We start from the raw sequence: 17,407 nt of genomic DNA, 5'->3' as shown, positions 1-17,407 counted from the left end.
CACCTGGATCCTCATGTGCGGTTTCTGCACAGACCCATAGGGCACTTCTTTCTGTTGGGCAGGTAGTAGGCTGCGTTGTGGCTCCAGAATTCCCAATGTGGAGGGCTTGCAGGTGAGGACTGTGAGGACAGAAGCCTGAAAACACTAGCTACGGTTAAGTTCAATGCCGAGCACAAGGCCATTACAATGTGCAGCGGTTGTTTCGAGATCTCCAGCACCTGAGTATGGTCGACGGTCAGATGTCTGCTCATGCTTGAGTTTGTATCCATGATGGCCAACGAATGGTGCAGTTTTCTCAAGAAGCACTGGTGGTTTGTCAAGCTGGAGCTTGTGAGCTGTTCCAAACAGCAAGGTGTCCTAATGCGGGACAGGGGAAGTCTGCTTAGACGGCTCCAGGGTCCCCCATGTGGAAGATTCGATAGCACAGGTCTCTGCATGGAGGCCTTGGAAGCCCACCTCGCATTCCCATTATAGCCAAGGAGCAGGGCAGGCTTGATCTGCTGTCTCGGGTTCCAAGTTCCAAGTGATCTGAGTTGACGGAAGTTCTCAGTCTAAAGGGTCCCAGTGCTGCTTTTTGTCCAGGGAGACCTTAGAATGTGGCGGAGGCCCTGGGGCCATGCAGGATTCTCTTTTCCTAAGGGTTAGACCCAGTTCCCAGGAGACAGGTTTCCTTCTTGGGTTAGGTGGGATTCTCTTGTATGGCTCGCGGACCACAGGTTGAACCATATATTGGTTTTCCAGAACAGGCCAATGGGGACAGTGCCCTGAATACCTAAGCTAGGGTTCTGATGAAGTCCTAGGGGCGTGGCAGAGTCAGTCTTCAGACTCAACACCATTGACTTGCATGTCTTCCTGGAGGTAGGTGCAGACTCTGTGTCAGACAGTGCATTTTGTCCAGGGCGGCCTATGAAATTGGGGTGAGCTCAGGGACCTTGCAGGTTTCTCCTAATGTCGAGGGCAACTGAGATGGGCAGTTTCCTCTGGAGAGCAGACCCAGTGAGGTGGTATGGTTCTGGAGGCCCCATACTGGAGGGCATGTGGTTCAGAGCTCTAGGACCAAAATCTTCACACACAAAATTGTGTAATTGTTAGGGGTGAGGTGATGGCAGGCCAGATCTGCACACCCTGAGGGCAGCTCCTCGGGATTTGAAATCAGGTGGCTGGGAGGCAGGAGCACAGTCTTTTCTTTCTGGATTGTGTCTAGGATGGAAATGGACTGGAGGGGTGTCCTCATGTTTACATGGGAGCTTCTTCCTATCTGGGGATTCTGCCCAGCACCCAAGAGTTGGGTGTTTTACTGGGGGAAGGGGAGACTGGATTTTACCGTGTCAGGGTTTTTGCCAAAACATGGATTCCAGAGATAAGTTCTGGGTCCTGGTGCCTGTACAACCACCAAGGCTTAGGATTTGGGCCTAGGGGCGTGACAGGCCTGCTCTGTGGGGTCCTGGTCCAGCTCCCACGGGTGCTTGTTGGAAATGTGTTTCAGGGTGAGGGTCACAATGCCTGTTTGTGTCCAGCTGCCCATCCTGAGTGGGCGCTGTCTCTTGTCCCATGCACCTGGATCCCAATCTGAGGGTTGGACAACCATCTGAACATTAAGTTTTCCTGCCATGGGGAAGGAGGAGTACTCTTTTGTGCTTCAAGGTCACCCAAGGGCAGGAATTTGAGCTATGTTCTGGAACAGGTACCTGAATATACAGGTTGGTTCGAGATGAAAGATTCAGGTCAAGGCAGGTCACCAACTGCAGGATATGGGGCTCACTATCTATGTGGCTGCCAGGTGGTCGGGGCTCAGGCTATGTCAGACAGAACATTAGTGCACAGGATGGCCTATGATATTGGGGTGCCATAGAGGGCCGTGCAGGTGGATCCTCATTTGGATTTTCTGTGCAGACCCATAGGGCACTTCTTCTTTCTCGTGGGAAGGCAGAAGGCTGCATTGTGACTCCCAAATTCTTAGTATGGAGGGCTTTCAGTCGAAAAGTGTGAGGATAGAAGTCTGAATAGACAAGCTACATTTAAGCTCAGTGCCTAGCACATGGCCATTCCAATGTGCAGTGTTTTTTTCGAGATCTCCAGCACCTGAGTATGGGTGAGGTCAGATGTCTGCTCACACTGGTGTTTGTATCTATGATGGCAAACGAACGAGATATCCAGCACCTGACTAAGGGTGGATGAATAAAGTTTGCTCACACTAGAGGTTGTGTCTATGATGATCGACAAATGGAGAGGTGGCGTCAAGAGGCGATGGAGGATTTCGCATGCTGATGATTGTGAGATGCTCCAAATAGTAAGGATGTTTTATCTAATGACAGGTGGAGTCTTGTTTGTTTCCTCCAGAGTCCCCCACGTGGAAAGTATGGATAGCAGAACTCTTTCGAATGGATGCCTGGAAAGCAAACCCCGAATGACCATTGCAGCTGAGGAACATGGCAGGTTCCTTCTGGTGGTTCTGGGGCGAAGTACCAAGGTCTTGAGTTGACATTGAATTTCTTGCAGATGGGTCACAATGCTGGTTTATTACCAGGGAGATCTTAGAACGTGCTGGTAGCTAAGGTGCCATGCAGGATTCTCCTACCCTGAGGATTTAACACAGGTCAAAGTGCTGTGTCCTCTGGGGAGAGGAGATGTAGTGTTGTGTGGCTCAGGGAACACATGTTGTATCATAAGTTCATATTCCAGAACAGGCCTCTGAGGACAGATGCCTGAAAACCTAATCTAGGGTTCCAGTGAGGTCCTAGAGGCATGTCAGGATCAATCTTCAGACTCAGGAGAATTGACTTAGGTGTCTGCCTAGATGTATGTTATTAGGGTGTTTCAGACTGTGCATTTGCGTCCAGAGCAGCCTCCAAATTGGGGTGTGCTCAGAAGATTTGCAGGTTTCTCCTAATCTGGAGGGTTGGGAAAATTTGATGGGTACAGTTTCCTAGGGGGTGGCACGCCCAGTGCTGTGGTGTGATTCCAGAGACCCGACCCTGGAGGGCATGTGAGCCATGGTTATGGAGAGAAGTCTGCAAACACAAACTCGGGTTAGAAATAGTGGCGAGGTGATCGCAGTCCCAATGCGTAGAACTGGTTGGCAGCTCATCAGGAACTGTAATTAGGGTGACTCGAAGGCAGTAGAACAGGCTTTTATATCAGGATTCTGCATCCGGGATGGCCTTGGAATGCAGGCGTTGTCCCATGAGTCCATGGGAGATTTTACTCTCTAAGGATCCTGGGGTATCCCAATAGTTTGGTGGATTTTGGGGGGAAGGTAAGAGTGCTGTTTTCCATCTTAGGGTGCCCCAAAACAGGGATTCCAGAGACAGGCTTTGGGTCTGAATGCTTGGAATATCCCACCAAGGGCCGCGATATGGGCATAGTGGTGTCCCTGGCCTACAAAGCGGGATCCTGGTTGTGAAACTGAGAGGGCTTGTTTGGAAGCATTCTCCAGCTGAACATCACAGTGCCTGTTTGGGCCCTAGGTGGCCCTCATGTGTTGGTGTGGTCTCATTGGCCTTGCAACTTGCTGAACTCTGAGAGTTGGACACCCATCCCAACAGTTAGGATTCCTGCCATGGAAAAGGAGTTCTCTGTTGTGCTTCTCCCTGAAGCACATTGGCAAGGATTCCAGCAAATGCCTGGGGACAGATGCCTGAATACCAAGGATGAGTAGAGATGATGGAGTAAGGCCATGTTCAGTCCCACATGCTAGATACGGGTCTGCTCTCTGGGTTGCTGACACTAGGTCGGGGCTCAGGCTCTGACAGAAACTGTACAAGAGGCCAGGGCAGCCCATAAATCAGGGTTCCCTTGAAGGCCTCGCAGACTGATCCTCATGTGGGTTCTCTGGGCATACTCACCAGGCACTTCTTCATTCTATGGGGAGGCAGAATACTGTGTTGTGACTCTAGAATTCCATATCCAGAGGGCTTGGGGACCAGTAGGGTGAGAATGGAATTGTAAACAAACTGTCCGTGTGGCTGACTATAGGTCGTGGCTCGGGCTGTTTCAGACTGAGCCTGAGTGCCCATGGAGGCCTATGATATTAGGGCGCCATTGATGGCCATGCAGGTGGATCCACATGTGGCGTTTTTGGGCAGACTCACCAGGCACTTCTTCTGTCTGTGGTGTAGGCAGGATGCTTCGTTTTGGCTCTATAATTCCCTGTCAAGAAGGCTTGGTGTCGAGGAGGGTGAGGATAAAATTGTAAACACAAGCTATGGTTAAATTCAGTGCCAACTGGAAGGCAGTTCGAGTGTGCAGTGGCTGATTCGAGACACCAGCACCTGAGTAAGGGCTGATGTATGATGTTTGCTTTCACTGGATTTTGTGTCTATGTTGGCCACCAAATGGAGGGGTGGCATCACGAGGCCATGGAGAATTTACCACACTGGGGCTTGTGAGATGCTCCAAACAGCAAGTATTCCTTGTACTGGACAGGGCGAGTTTGGTTTGTTTGCTCCACCGTACCCCATATGGAAAGTTTGGGTAGCAGAGCTCTCCTGCATGGATGCCTGGAAAGCACACCTCCATTTACCATTGCAGCTGAGGAACATGGCAGGTTCCATCTGGTGACTCTGGGGTGAAGTTCCAAGGGGCCTGAGTTTACATGGAGTTTCATGCTGTTGGATCATAATGATGGTTTGTATCCAGGGAGATGTTAGAATGTTGGGGTGGTCAGGGGCCATGCAGGATTCTCCTGCACTGAATCTTGGACATAGCTACCAAGAGCAAGCTATCTTACTGGAGATAGGAGGGATTCTGTTGTGTGACTCACGGACCACATGTTGGAATTTAAGTTGTTATTGGAGAAAAGGCCGCTGGGAACAGGCACCTGAAAATCTAATCTGTGGTATCGATGAAGTCCTAGGGGCATGTCAGGATCAATCTTCTGACTCCGGGTCTTTGACATTGATGTCTGCCTGGAGGCAGGTGCTCATTGGTGTGCCAGAATGCACATTTCGGTCCAGAGTTTTCCTCGCAATTGAAGTGAGCTCAGTTACTATGTATATTGCTCCTAATCTTCAGGATTTGGGTAACAATGAACGGCAGATTTTTCTTCTAGAGGTTAGGCACAGCCATCTGGTGTGGCTCCAGAGGCCCCATCCTGGAGGGCATGTGGACTAGGGCTTGGGGGACAGAAATCTGCAAACACGAACTAGGGTTAGGGTGAAAGCTGGGGTGATCACAGGCCCGATATGCAGGCCCTGAGGGCAGTGCATAGTACACTGAAATTAAGGTGTCTTGGAGGCTTTAGCGCAGGCTTTTCTGTCGGGGTTGTGTGTCCAGGACGGTTGCAAATTGCAGGGGTGACTTCATGAGGCCATGGGAGATTCTTCATCTCTGGGGATTCTGCCCAGCTCCTAAGAGTTTGGTCTCTCTGGCGGAAGGGCAGACTGCTGTTTTCCATCTCAAGGAACTCCCAAATGTGGGATTCCAGAGACAGGTTCTGTGACTGGGTGCAATGAAACACAAACTAGGGTAAGCATTTGGTACTAGCGACCTGGCAAGCACGCTCAAAGGGCTCCTGGTCAAGCTACCAAGGGCATTTATTTCAAAGCAGGCTCACGCTGGGGGTCACAATGCCTGTTTGTGCTCAGGGAGGCTACCAAGAGTGGCCGTGGTCTCATGGGCCTTGCAGCTATTTCCTACTTTGAGGGTTGGACACCAATCTCAACAACCAGGTTTCCTGCCATCTGGAATGAGGAGTACTCTTGTGCATCAGGTTCCCCTGTAGTCAGGGATTTAAGGTACAGTCTGGGGAGAGATGCCTGAATATCCAGGTTGAGCAGATGTGACGGCTTTGGGCCAAGTCAGGTCCCACCAGCAGTTTAGGGGGCCCACTGTCCACGTGCCAGACTAGAGGTCATGGCTCAGGCTGTGTCAGACAGAGCCTGATTTCTCTTGGTGGCCTATATTAGGGTGCCGTCAAGTGCCAGGCAGGTGGATCCTCTTGTGGGGTTTCTGGAAAGTCTCACCAGGCACTTCTTCTTTCTGTGGGGCATGAAGAATGCTGCATTGTGGCTCCAGAATTCCATATCAAGAGGGCTTGGGACCCAGGAGGGTGATGATGGAATTGAAAACACAAGGTACAGTTAAATTCAGTGCCAAACAGAAGGCAGTTTCAGTGTGTAGTGGCTGATTTGAGATATCCAGCACCTGAGAAAGGCAGATATCAGATGTTTGCTCGTATTGGAGTATGTGTTTATGATGACCACCAAATGGAACAGTGGTGTCATGAGGCTATGGAGGATTTCCCACCCTGGGGCTTATGAAGTGCTCCAAACAGCAAGGATTCCTTGTACTGGACAGGGTGAGTCTGGTTTGTTTGCTCCACCATACCCCATAAGGAAAGTTCGGGTAACATAGCTCTCCCGCATGGATGCCTGGAAAGCACACCTCCATTGACCACTACAGATGAGGAACATGGCAGGTTCTATCTGGTGGCTCTGGGGAAAAGTTCCTTCTGTCCTGAGTTGACATGGAGTTTCATGCTATTGGATCACAATGCTGGTTTGTATCCAGGGAGATGTTAGAATGTTGGGGTGGTCAGGGGCCATGCAGGATTCTCCTACATGTGTCTTGGACAAAGCTACCAGGAGCAAGGTATCCTTCTGGGGACAGGAGGGATTCTGTAGTGTAGCTCAAGGACCACATGTTGGAATATAAGTTGGTATTAAAGAACAGACCTCTGGGGCTGGCACCTGAAAATATAATTTAGGGTATCGATGAAGTCCTAGGGGCATGTCAGGTCAAATTTTCAGACTCAGGACCTTTGACTTGGATGTCTGCCTGGAGGCAGGTGCTCATTGTGTGTCAGAATGCGCATTTCGGTCTAGCGAGTACTTCGAAATTGACATGGGTTCAGGGGCATTTACTTTGCTCTTAATTTTCAAGGTTAGTGCAACATTGAAGTGCATAGTCTTCTTAGGGAGGGTTGGCACAATTACCTGGTATTGCACCAGAGTCCCCATCCTGGAGCACATGTGGGCCAGGGCTTTGTGGACAGATCTGCAAATGCGAACTAGGGTTAGGTGAGGCCCGAGGTGATCACAGTCCCTATCTGCAGGCCCTGAGGGCAGCCCATAGTGTACTGAAATTAAGGTGTCATGGAGGCGGTAGTGCAGGCTATTTTGTCTGGATGTTGTGTCCAGGACGGTCGCAAAATATAGGGGTGGCTTCATGGGGCCATGGGAGATTCTTCTTCTCTGGGTATTCTGTCCAGCTCCCAAGAATTTGGTATCTCTGGGGGAAGGTAAGACTGCTGTTTTCAGTCTCAGGGGAATCAGAAAAGAGAGATTCCGGAGACAGTTTCTGGGTCTGGGCGCCTGGAAAACACCAACGAGGGAGAGGATTTTGCCATAGCAACCTGGTAGGTCTGCTCTGCAGACTCCTGGTGCAGCTACTGAGGGGGTTTGTTTGAAAGCAGGATCAAGCTGAGGGTCACATTGCCTGTTTGTGCCGAGGGTGTCTCCCATGAGTGACCATGGTCTCAAGGCCCATGCAGCTGGTTCACACTCTGAGGGGTGGACACCCATATCACAGGCCAGATTTCCTGCCATCAGGAAGGAGGAGAACACTTGTGCCTCAAGTTTCCCCATAGGAAGGGATTTGAGCTAAGTTCTGTGGACAGATGCCTGAATAACCAGGTTGAGCAGAGATGATGGCATTGGCCCATGGCAGGTCCCACCTGCAGGATATGGGGCCCAATGTCTAGCTGGCTGACTGTAGGTCGTGGATCAGGCTATGGCAGACAGAGCATTAGTTCCTATGGTGGCCTATGATATTAGGATGTTGTCGAGGGCCATGCAGGTGGATCCTCATGTGGGCGATCTGGGCAGACTCACCAGGCACCTTTTTTTGTTTTTCTATGGGGCAAGCAAAATGCTGCATTGTGTCCCCAGAATTCCCTATTAAGAGGGCTTGGGGACAAGTAGGGTGAGGATGGAACTGTAAACAGAATATATGGTTAAATTCAGTGCCAAGCTGAAGGCAGTTCCAATGTGCAGTGGCTGATTTGAGAGATCCAGCACCTGAGTCATGGCGGTTGTCCAATGTTTGCTCACACTGGAGTTTGTGTCTGTGATGACCGACAAATGGAGGGAGGGCGTCAAGAGGCCACAGAGGATTTCCCGTCCTGAGGTTTGTGAGATTCTCCAAACAGCAAGGTTTCCTTCTACTGGACAGGTGGAATCTGATTTGTTTGCTCCAGGGTCTCTCATGTGGAAATTCTGGGTAGCAAAGTTCTCCAACATGGATGCCTGGAAAGCACACCTCCATTATCCATTGCAGCTGAGGAACATGGTAGGTTCATTTTGGGGGCTCTGGTGTGAAGTACCAAGGGTGATGATCTAACATGGAATGTCTTTCACATGGGTCACACTGCTGGTTTATTACCAGGGAGATCTTAGAATGTGCTGGTGGCTAAGGTGCGGTGCAAGATTCTCCTCTTCTGAGGGTTTGGCACAGTTCAAAGAACACAGTTTCCTTCTGGGGACAGGAAATGTTCTGTTGTGTGGCTCAGGGACCACATGTTGTATCGTAAGTTGGTATTCCAGAATAGGCCCCTGAGGACAGATGCATGAAAACCTAATCAAGGATTCCAATGAGGTCCAAGGGCATGTCAGGTTCAATATTCTGACTCAGGACCATTGACGTGGCTGTCTACCTGAAATGTAGCTGATCAGGGTGTTTCAGACTATGTATTTGCATCCAGAGCGACCGCCAAAATTGGGGTGGGCTCAGGGACCTTGCAGGTTTCTCTTAATCTGTAAGGTTTGGGGAACTATGATGGGCACAGTTTCCTTGGTGAATGCAGCCACAGTCCTGTGGTGCACCTGGAGTGACCCCGTACTGGAAGGCATGTGAGCCATGGTTTTGGGAGAGAGATCTGCAAACACAAATTCGGGTTCGGGTTGGTCGCGAGGTGATCACAGGTCAAATGCATAGACCTGGGGGACAGCTCATCAGGAACTGTAATTAGGGTGACTGGAAGACGGTAGCACAGACTTTTCTATCTGGATTGTGAATCCAGAATGACCTCGGAATGTAGGTGAGGTCTCATGGGTCCATGGGAGACTTTTCCTCTCTAAGGATCCTGGGGGCTCCCTATAGTTTGGTGGCTTTTTGGGGGAAGATAAGAGTGTTGATTTCCATCTTAGAGATGCCCCCAAACAGGGATTTCAGAGATTGGTTCTGGGTCTGGGCCCCTGGAACATCCCACCAAGGGTTAGGATTTGGGCCTAGGGGTGTACCAGGCCTGCAATGCGGGAAACTTGTGGTGGAACTGAGAGGGTTTGTTTGAAAGCATACTCAGGTGAGGGTCAAAATGCCTGTTTGTGCCCCAGGGGGCCCTCAGGAGTGGGCGTGGTCACATTGGCCATGTGCCTTGCTCCCACTTTGAGGGCTGGATCCCATCCCAACAGCCAGGTTTCCTTCCATGGCGAAAGAGTAGTACTCTATAGTGCTTCAGGTTCCCCCATTGGAAGGATTCCAGCAATGTCTGGGGAAAGGTGCCAGAATACCAAGTATGGGTAGAGATGACGGACTTGGGCCATGGCCAGTCCCACATGCTAGATATGGGGCCTGCTCTCTGGGTGACTGACACTAGGTCGGGTCTCAGGCTCTGTCAGACACAACATTAGTGGCCAGGGCAGTCTATAAATTGGGGTTCTTTCCAAGGCCGAGCTGACTGATTCTCATGTGGGGTTTCTGGTCAGACAAAACAGGCACTTATTTTTTCTATGGGGGAGGCAGAATGCTGCATTGCGGCTCCAGAATTCAATATCAAGAGGCCTTGGGGAGCAATAGGGTGAGGATAGAATTGTAAACACAAGCTACTGTACAATTCAGGACCAAGCGTAACGCAGTTCCAATGTGAAGCGTCTTTTTCGATATATCCAGCACCTGAGTAAGGGCGGATGTCAGATGTTTGCTTACACTAGAGTTTGTGTCTATGATGACCAACAAATGGAGGGGTGGCATCAAGAGCCCATGGAGGATTTCCCACGCTGAGGCTTGTGAGATGCTCCAAACAGCAAGGCTTCCTTCTACTGGACAGGGGGAGTCTGGTTTGTTTGCTCCATGGTACCCCATGTGGAAAGTTTGGGTAGCAGAGTTCTTCGACCTGGATGCCTAGAAAGCACACCTCCATTGAGCATTGCAGCTGAGGAACATGGCATATTTGTTTGGTGACTCTGGGGTGAAGTACCAAGGCCTTGAGTTGACATGGAATGTCTTGCACATGGGTCACAATGCTGGTTTGTTACCAGGGAGATCTTAGAATGTGTTGTTGGCAAAGGGGCCTTGCAGGATTCTCCTACCCTGAGTGTTGGACACAGGTCCAAGAGCACGGTTTCCTTCTGGGGACAGGAGTTTTTCTGTTGTGTGGCTCAGGACCACATGTTGTATCTTAAGTTGTTATTCCAAAATAGGCCTCTAAGGACAGATGTCTGAAAAACTAATGGAGGGTTCCAATGAGGTCCTAGGGGCATGTCTGATTCAATATTCTGACTCAGGACCATTGACTTGGGTGTCTGCCTGGACGTAGGGAATCAGGGTGTTTCAGAATGCACATTTGCATGCAGAGTGTCCTCCAACATTGGGGTGGGCTCAGGGACCTTGCAGGTTTCTCCTAATCTAGACGTTTTGGGCACCTGTGAATGGGCAAAATTTCATTGGGAATGGCAAGCACAGTACTGTGTTGTGTCTCCAAAGGCGAGATCCTCGAGGGCATGTGAGCCATGGTTTGGGAGAGATGTCTGAAAAGACAAACTTGGGTTAGGGTTAGTGTCGAGGAGATCACAGGCCCAATGTGCAGACCTGGAGAGCAGCTCATCAGGAACTGTAAAGAGGGTGACACGAATGCGATAGCACAGGCTATTATGTCTGGATTGTGTGTCCCAGATGGCCTTGGAATGCAGATGTTGTCTCATGGATACATGGGAGATTTTTCCTCTCTAAGGATTCTCGTGGCTCCCAATAGTTTGGTGACCTTTTCACGGAAGGGAATAGGGCTATTTTCCATATTAGGGGTCCCTCAAAACAGGGATTCCAGAGACGGGCTCTGGGTCTGGGTGCCTGGAATATCCCACCAAGTGTTAGTATTTGGGCCTAGGGGAGTACCAGGCCTGCAATACGGTATCCTAGTGGTGCACCTGAGAGGCCTGGTTTGAGTACATGCCCAGGCTTAGGGGCCTAATGACTGTTTGTGCCCAGGGTGGCTCCCATGAGAGACCGTGGTCTCATGGGCCATGCATCTGGTTCCCACTCTGAGGGTTGGACACCCATCTCAACAACCAGGTTTCCTGCCATCTGGAATGAGGAGTACTCCTGTGCTTCAGGTTCCCCCATAGGCAGGGATTTGAGCTACAGTCTAGGAAAGAGCCTGAATAACCATGTTGGGTAGAGATAATAGTTTGGGGCTATGGCAGGTCCCACCTGCAAGATATGGGGCCCACTGTCTGCATGGCTGCCTGGAGGTCATGGCTCAGGCTGTGTCAGACAGAGTCTGAGTGCCCATAGAGGCGTATGATCTTAAGGTGCCATTGAGGGCCAGGCAGGTGGATCCTCATGTGGGGTTTCAGGCAGACTCAACAGGTATGTCTTCTTTTTTTGTGGTAGGCAGAATGCTGTGCTGTGGCTCCAAAGATCCCTATCAAGAGGGATTGGGGACAAGGAGGTTGAAGATGGAATTGTAAACACAATCTACGGTTCAATTCAGTGCCAAGCAGAAGGCAGTTCCAGTGTGCAGCGGCTGATGCGAGGTATCCAGGACCTGAGTAAGGGAAGAGTTCAGATGCTTGCTCACACTGAAGCTTGTGTCTACAATGACCACCAGTTGGAGGGGTGGGGTCATGAGGCCATGGAGGATTTCCCACCCTGGGGCTTGTGAAATGCTCCAAATGGCAAGGTTTCTTTCTACTGGACAGGGGGAGTCTGGTTTGTTTGCTCCAGTGTCCCCCATATGCAAAGTTTGGGTGCAGAGCTCTCCCACATGGATGTCTGAAAAGAAAAACTCCATTGACCAATGAAGCCACGGAACATGGCAGGTTCGATCTGGTGTCTCCGGGGTGAAGTTCCAAGCAGCCTGAGTTGACATGGAATTTCATGCTGTTGGATCACAATGCTGGTTTGTATCCAGGGAGACATTAGAATGTTGGGGTGGTTAAATTCAATGCCAAGCGGAAGGCATTTCCATTGTGCAGTGGCTGATTCGAGACATCCAGCACCTGAGTAAGGGCAGATGTCAGATGTGTGTTCACACTGGAGTTTGTGTCTATGATGACCAACAAATGGAGGGGAGGCGTCATGAATCCATGGAGGATTCACCAACCTGGGGCTTGTGAGATGCTACAAACAGCAAGGTTTCCTTCTAATGGGCTGGTGGAGTCTCGTTTGTATGCCCCAGGGTCCCATGTGGAATGTTTGGGGAGCAGAGCACTTCTGCATGGATGCCTGGAAAGCCCACCTCAGTGTCCATTGCAGATGAGGAAATGGCAGTTTTGTACTGGTGACGCTGGGACAAAGTTCAAAGTCACTGGTGTTGACATGGAGTTTCATGCCGTTGGATCAAAATGTTGGAATGTATCCAGGGAGACATTAAAATGTTGGGGCAGTCATGGGCCATGCAGGATTCTCTTACACTGAGTCATGGACACAGCTACCAAGAGCAAGATATCCTTAAGCGACAGGAGAGGTTCTGTGGTGTGGCTCAGGGACCATGTGTTGGAATATAAGTTGGTATTGAAGAAAAGGCCTCTGTGGACAGGCACCTGAAAATCTAATCTAGGGTATTGATAAAGTCCTAGAGGCATGTCAGGTTCAATCTTCTGTCTCAGGGCCTTTGACTTGGATGTCTGCCTGGAGGCAGGGGCTCATTGTGTGTCAGAATGTGCCCTTGGGTCCAGGGTTTTCATCAGAATTGAGGTGGGCTCACAGGCTTTGTACTTTGCTCCTAATCATCAGGGATTGGGCAACCGTGAAGGGCAGAGTCTGGTGCGGCTCCAGAGGCCCCATCCTGATGGGCATGTGGGCCAGGTCTTTGGGACAGAAATCTGCAAACATGAACTAGGGTTAGGTTGAGGGCTGAGGTGATCACAGGCCCGATCTGCAGGTCCTGTTGGAGCTCATAATGTACTGAAGTTAAGGCATCATAGAGGTGGTATTGCAGGCTTTTCTGTCTGCACTGTTTGTCCTGGACTTTCACAAAATGTAGGGTTGGCTTCATGGGGCCATGGGATATACTTCAGCTCTGGGGATTCTGCTCAGCTACCAAGAGTTTGTTGTATCTGGGAGAAGAGGACACTGCTGTTTTCCGTCTCAGGAAACCCCCAAAAGAGGGATTCCAGTGACAGGTTCTGGGAGTGGATTCCTGGAAAACACCTACAAGGGTGAGTGTTTGGCCCTAAGGGGTAGGCGTGTGCTGTGGACTCCCGGTCATGCTACCGGAGGGTTTTGTTTGAAAGCAGCCTCACACTGAGGGTAACAATGCAAGTTTGTTCCCAGAGTGGCTCCCATGTGTGGCCGTGGTCTCATGGGTCATGCATCTCATTCCCACTCTGAGGGTTGGACACCTATCTCAACAGCCAGGCTTCCTGCCTTCGGCAAGGAGGAGTACTCTTGTGTTTCAGGTTCCTCCCTAGTCAGGGATTTGAGCTACAATCTGGGAAAGAAGCTTGGATATCCAGGTTGATTAGAGATGATGGCATTAGGCCATGACAAGTCCAACCTGAAGGATATGGGGCCCACTATCTGCATGGCTGACTCTAGGTCATGGCTCACACTGTCAGACAGAGTCTTAGTGCCCATCTCAACAACCAGTTTTTTTGCCATCAGGAATAAGGATACTCCTGTGTTTCAGGTTCCCCCATAGGCAGGGATTTGAGCTGCGGTTTGGGTAAGATGCCTGAATACCCAGGTTGAATAGAGGTGATGGCTTCCGGCCATAGCAGATCCCACCTGCAGTATATGGGGTCCACTGTCTGCATGGCTGCCTGGAGGTCGTGGCTCAGACTGTCAGACAGAGCCTGAGAGCCCATGGAGGCCCACGATATTAAGGTGCCATCGAGGGCTGTGCAGGTGGAACTTCATGTGGGATTTCTGGGCAGAATCACCAGGCATTTCTTCTTTCTATGGGGAAGGCAGAATGCTGTGTTGTGGCTACAGAATTCCCTAACAAGAGGGCTTGGGGACCAGGAGGGTGAGGATGGAATTAAAAACACAAGCTACGGTTCAAATCAGTGACAAGCAGAAATCACTTCCAGCATGCAGCGGCTGATTTGAGACATCCATAACCTGAGTAAGGGTGGATGTCAGATATTTGCTCACACTGGTGTTTGTGTCTAGGATGACGGACAAATGGTGGGTTTGCATCAAGAGGCCATGGAGGATTTCCCACTCTGTAGCTTGTGAGATCCTCCAAACAGTAAGGTTTTATTCTCCTGGACAGGGGGAGTCTGGTTTGGTTGCTCCAGGGTCCCCCATATGGAAAGGTTGGTAGCAGAGCTCTCCCTCATGGATGGCTGGAAAGTACTACTCCATTGACCACTGCAGCTCAGGAACATGACAGGTTAGATCTGGTGGCTCTGGGGAGAAGTTCCAAGGGGGCTGAGTTAACATGTAGTTTGATGCTGTTCCATCGCAATGCTGGTTTGTATCCAGGGAGACACTGGAATGTTGGTATTGATTCTAATGCAGGAGTCTAATACACTGAGTCTTGGACACAGCTACCAAGAGCAAGGTATCCTTCTGGGACAAGAGGAGTCTGTTGTGTGGCTCAGGGACAACATGTTGGAATATAAGATGGTATGGGGGAACAATCCTCTCGGGACAGGCGCCTGAAAACCTAAGCTAGGGCATCAATGAAGTCCTAGAAGCAGGTTCAATCTTCTCAGGTTAAAGTACTCAGGTTCAATCTTCTGACTCAGGGCCTTTGACTTGGATGTTTGCCTAGAGGCAGGTGCTCACTGTGTGTCACAATGTACACTTGGGTCCAGACCGTTCTTGGAGATTGAGGTGGGCTCAGGGGTTTGTACTTTGCTCCTAAGCTTCAGGGTTTGGGCAACAGTGAACGGCAGAGTTTCCTTCGGGAGGGTAGGCATAGTCGTCCGGTGTGGCTCCAGAGGCCCCATGCTGGAGGGCATGTGTGACCCGGTTTGGAGACAGAAATCTTCAAACGTGAACTAGCATTAGGGTGAGGCCCGAGGTGATCACAGCCCCGATCTGCAGGCTCTGAGGGCAACTGATTGTGTAGTGAAATTAAGGTGTCATCGAGGCAGTTGGGCAGACTTTTCTGTCTGGATTGTGTGTCCAGAACTGTCGCAAAATGTAGGGGTGTCTTCATGGGGCCATGGGACATTCTTCATCTCTGGGGATTCTGCCCATCTCCCAAGAATTTTCAGTCTCTGGAGGAAGGGAAGACTGCTGTTTTCCGTCTCAATGGACCACACAAGGAGGATTCCAGGGACAGTTTCTGTGTCTAAGCGACTGAAAAACACCAACGATGGTGAGGATTTGCCCCTAAGGGCCTGAATGTCCCACTCTGCTGGCTCCTGGTCCAGCTACCATGGGGATTTGTTTGGAAGCACGTTCACACTGATGGTCACAATGCCTGTTTGTGCCCAGGGCGGCTCCCATGTGTGGCCATGGTCTCATGTCTATGCAGCTGGTTCCCACTCTGAGGGTTGGACCCCCATCCCAATAGTTGGATTTCCTGCTATCAGGAAGGAGGAGTACCCTTGTGCTTCAGGTACCCCATAGGCAGGGATTTGAGCTACGGACTGGGCACAGAGGCTTGAATATCCAGGTTGAGTAGAGATGACTGCTTTGGGCCACAACAATTCCGACCTGCAGGAAATGGGGCCCACTTTCTGGGTGGCTGACTGGAGGTCGTGGCTCAGGCTCTGTAGAAGGAGCCTTGGTTCCCATGGTGGCCTAAAATATTAGGCCCTGTCGTTGAGGGCCATGCAGGTGAATCCCCATGTGGGGTTTCTGGGCAGACTCACCAGGCAATTCTTCTTTCTTGGGGGCAGGAAGAATGCTGCGTTGTTGCTCCAGAATTCCCTATCAAGAGGGCTTGTGGACCAGGAGGGTGAAGATGGAATGGTAAACACATGCAACTGTTAAAGTCATTACCAAGCAGAAGGCAGTTCCAGTGTGCAGTGGCTTATTGCTTATACCCAACACCTGAGTAAGTCCGGATGCCAGCCAATTGCTCACACAAGAGTTTGGGTCTATGATGACCAAAAAATGGAGGGTGGCGTCAAAAGGTCATGGAGAATTTCCCGCACTGGGGCTTGTGAGATGCTCCAAACAGCAAGGTTTCCTTCAACTGGACAGGGGGTTTCTGGTTTGTTTGCTCCAGGCTCCCCCATGAGGAAAGTTTGTGTAGCAGAGCATTCCCTTATGGATGCCTGGAAAGCACACCTCCATTGACCATTGCAGCAGAGAAACATGGCAGTTTCATTCTGTTGGCTCTAAGGTGAATTACCAAGGCCTTGAGCTGACATGGAGTCTCATGAAGATGGGTCACAATTCTGGTTTGTTACCAGGGAGATCTTAGAATGTGCTGGTGGGTAAGGGGCCGTGCAGGATTCATCTTCCCTGAGGGTTTAAAACAGGTCCAAGAGCACAGTTTCCTTCTGGGGACAGGGGATGTTCTTTTGTGTGGCTCAGGGACCACATGTTGAATTATAAGTTGGTATTCCAGAACAGGCCTCTGAGGACAGGTGCCTGAAAACCTAATCTAGAGTTCTAATGAAGTACTAGGGACATGTCAGGTTCAAACATCTGACTCAGGCCCATTGACTTGGGTGTCTGCCTGGATGTAGCTGATCAGGGTGTTTCAGACTGAGCATTTGAGTCCAGAGTGGCCTCCAAAATTGGGTTGGGCTCAGGGGCCTTGCAGATTTCTCCCATCTGGTGGGGTTGGGCAACTTTGACGGCACAATTTCCTTGGGGATGGCAGGCACAGTCCTGTGATGTGGCTACAGAGACCCCATCCTGGAAGGCATGTAAGTCATGGTTTTGGGAGAGAAGTCTGCAAACACAAACTTAGATTAGGGTTAGTGGCGAGGTGATCACAGACCTAATGCATAGACCTGGAGGGCAGCTCATCAAGAACTGTAAATTGGGTAACTTGAAGGCGATAGCACAGGCTTTTGTATCTGGATTGTGTGTCCAGGATGGCCTCGGAATGCAGGTGTGGACTCATGGGTCCATTGGAGGTTTTTTCCACTCTAAAGATCCTGGAGGCTCCCATTGTTTGGTGGCTTTCTCGGGGAAGGGAAGAGTGCTGTTTTCCATCTAATGCATGCCCCAAAACAGGGATTCAAGAGATGGGCTCTGAGTCAGGGTGCTTGGAAAATCCCACCAAGGCTTAGGATTTGGGCCAAGGGTCATACCAGGCCTGCAATGTGGTATC

Source organism: Neovison vison, chromosome 3, assembly GCF_020171115.1.
Source record: "Neovison vison isolate M4711 chromosome 3, ASM_NN_V1, whole genome shotgun sequence".
NCBI lineage: Eukaryota > Metazoa > Chordata > Mammalia > Carnivora > Mustelidae > Neogale > Neogale vison.
This window is presented reverse-complemented; position numbering follows the sequence as displayed.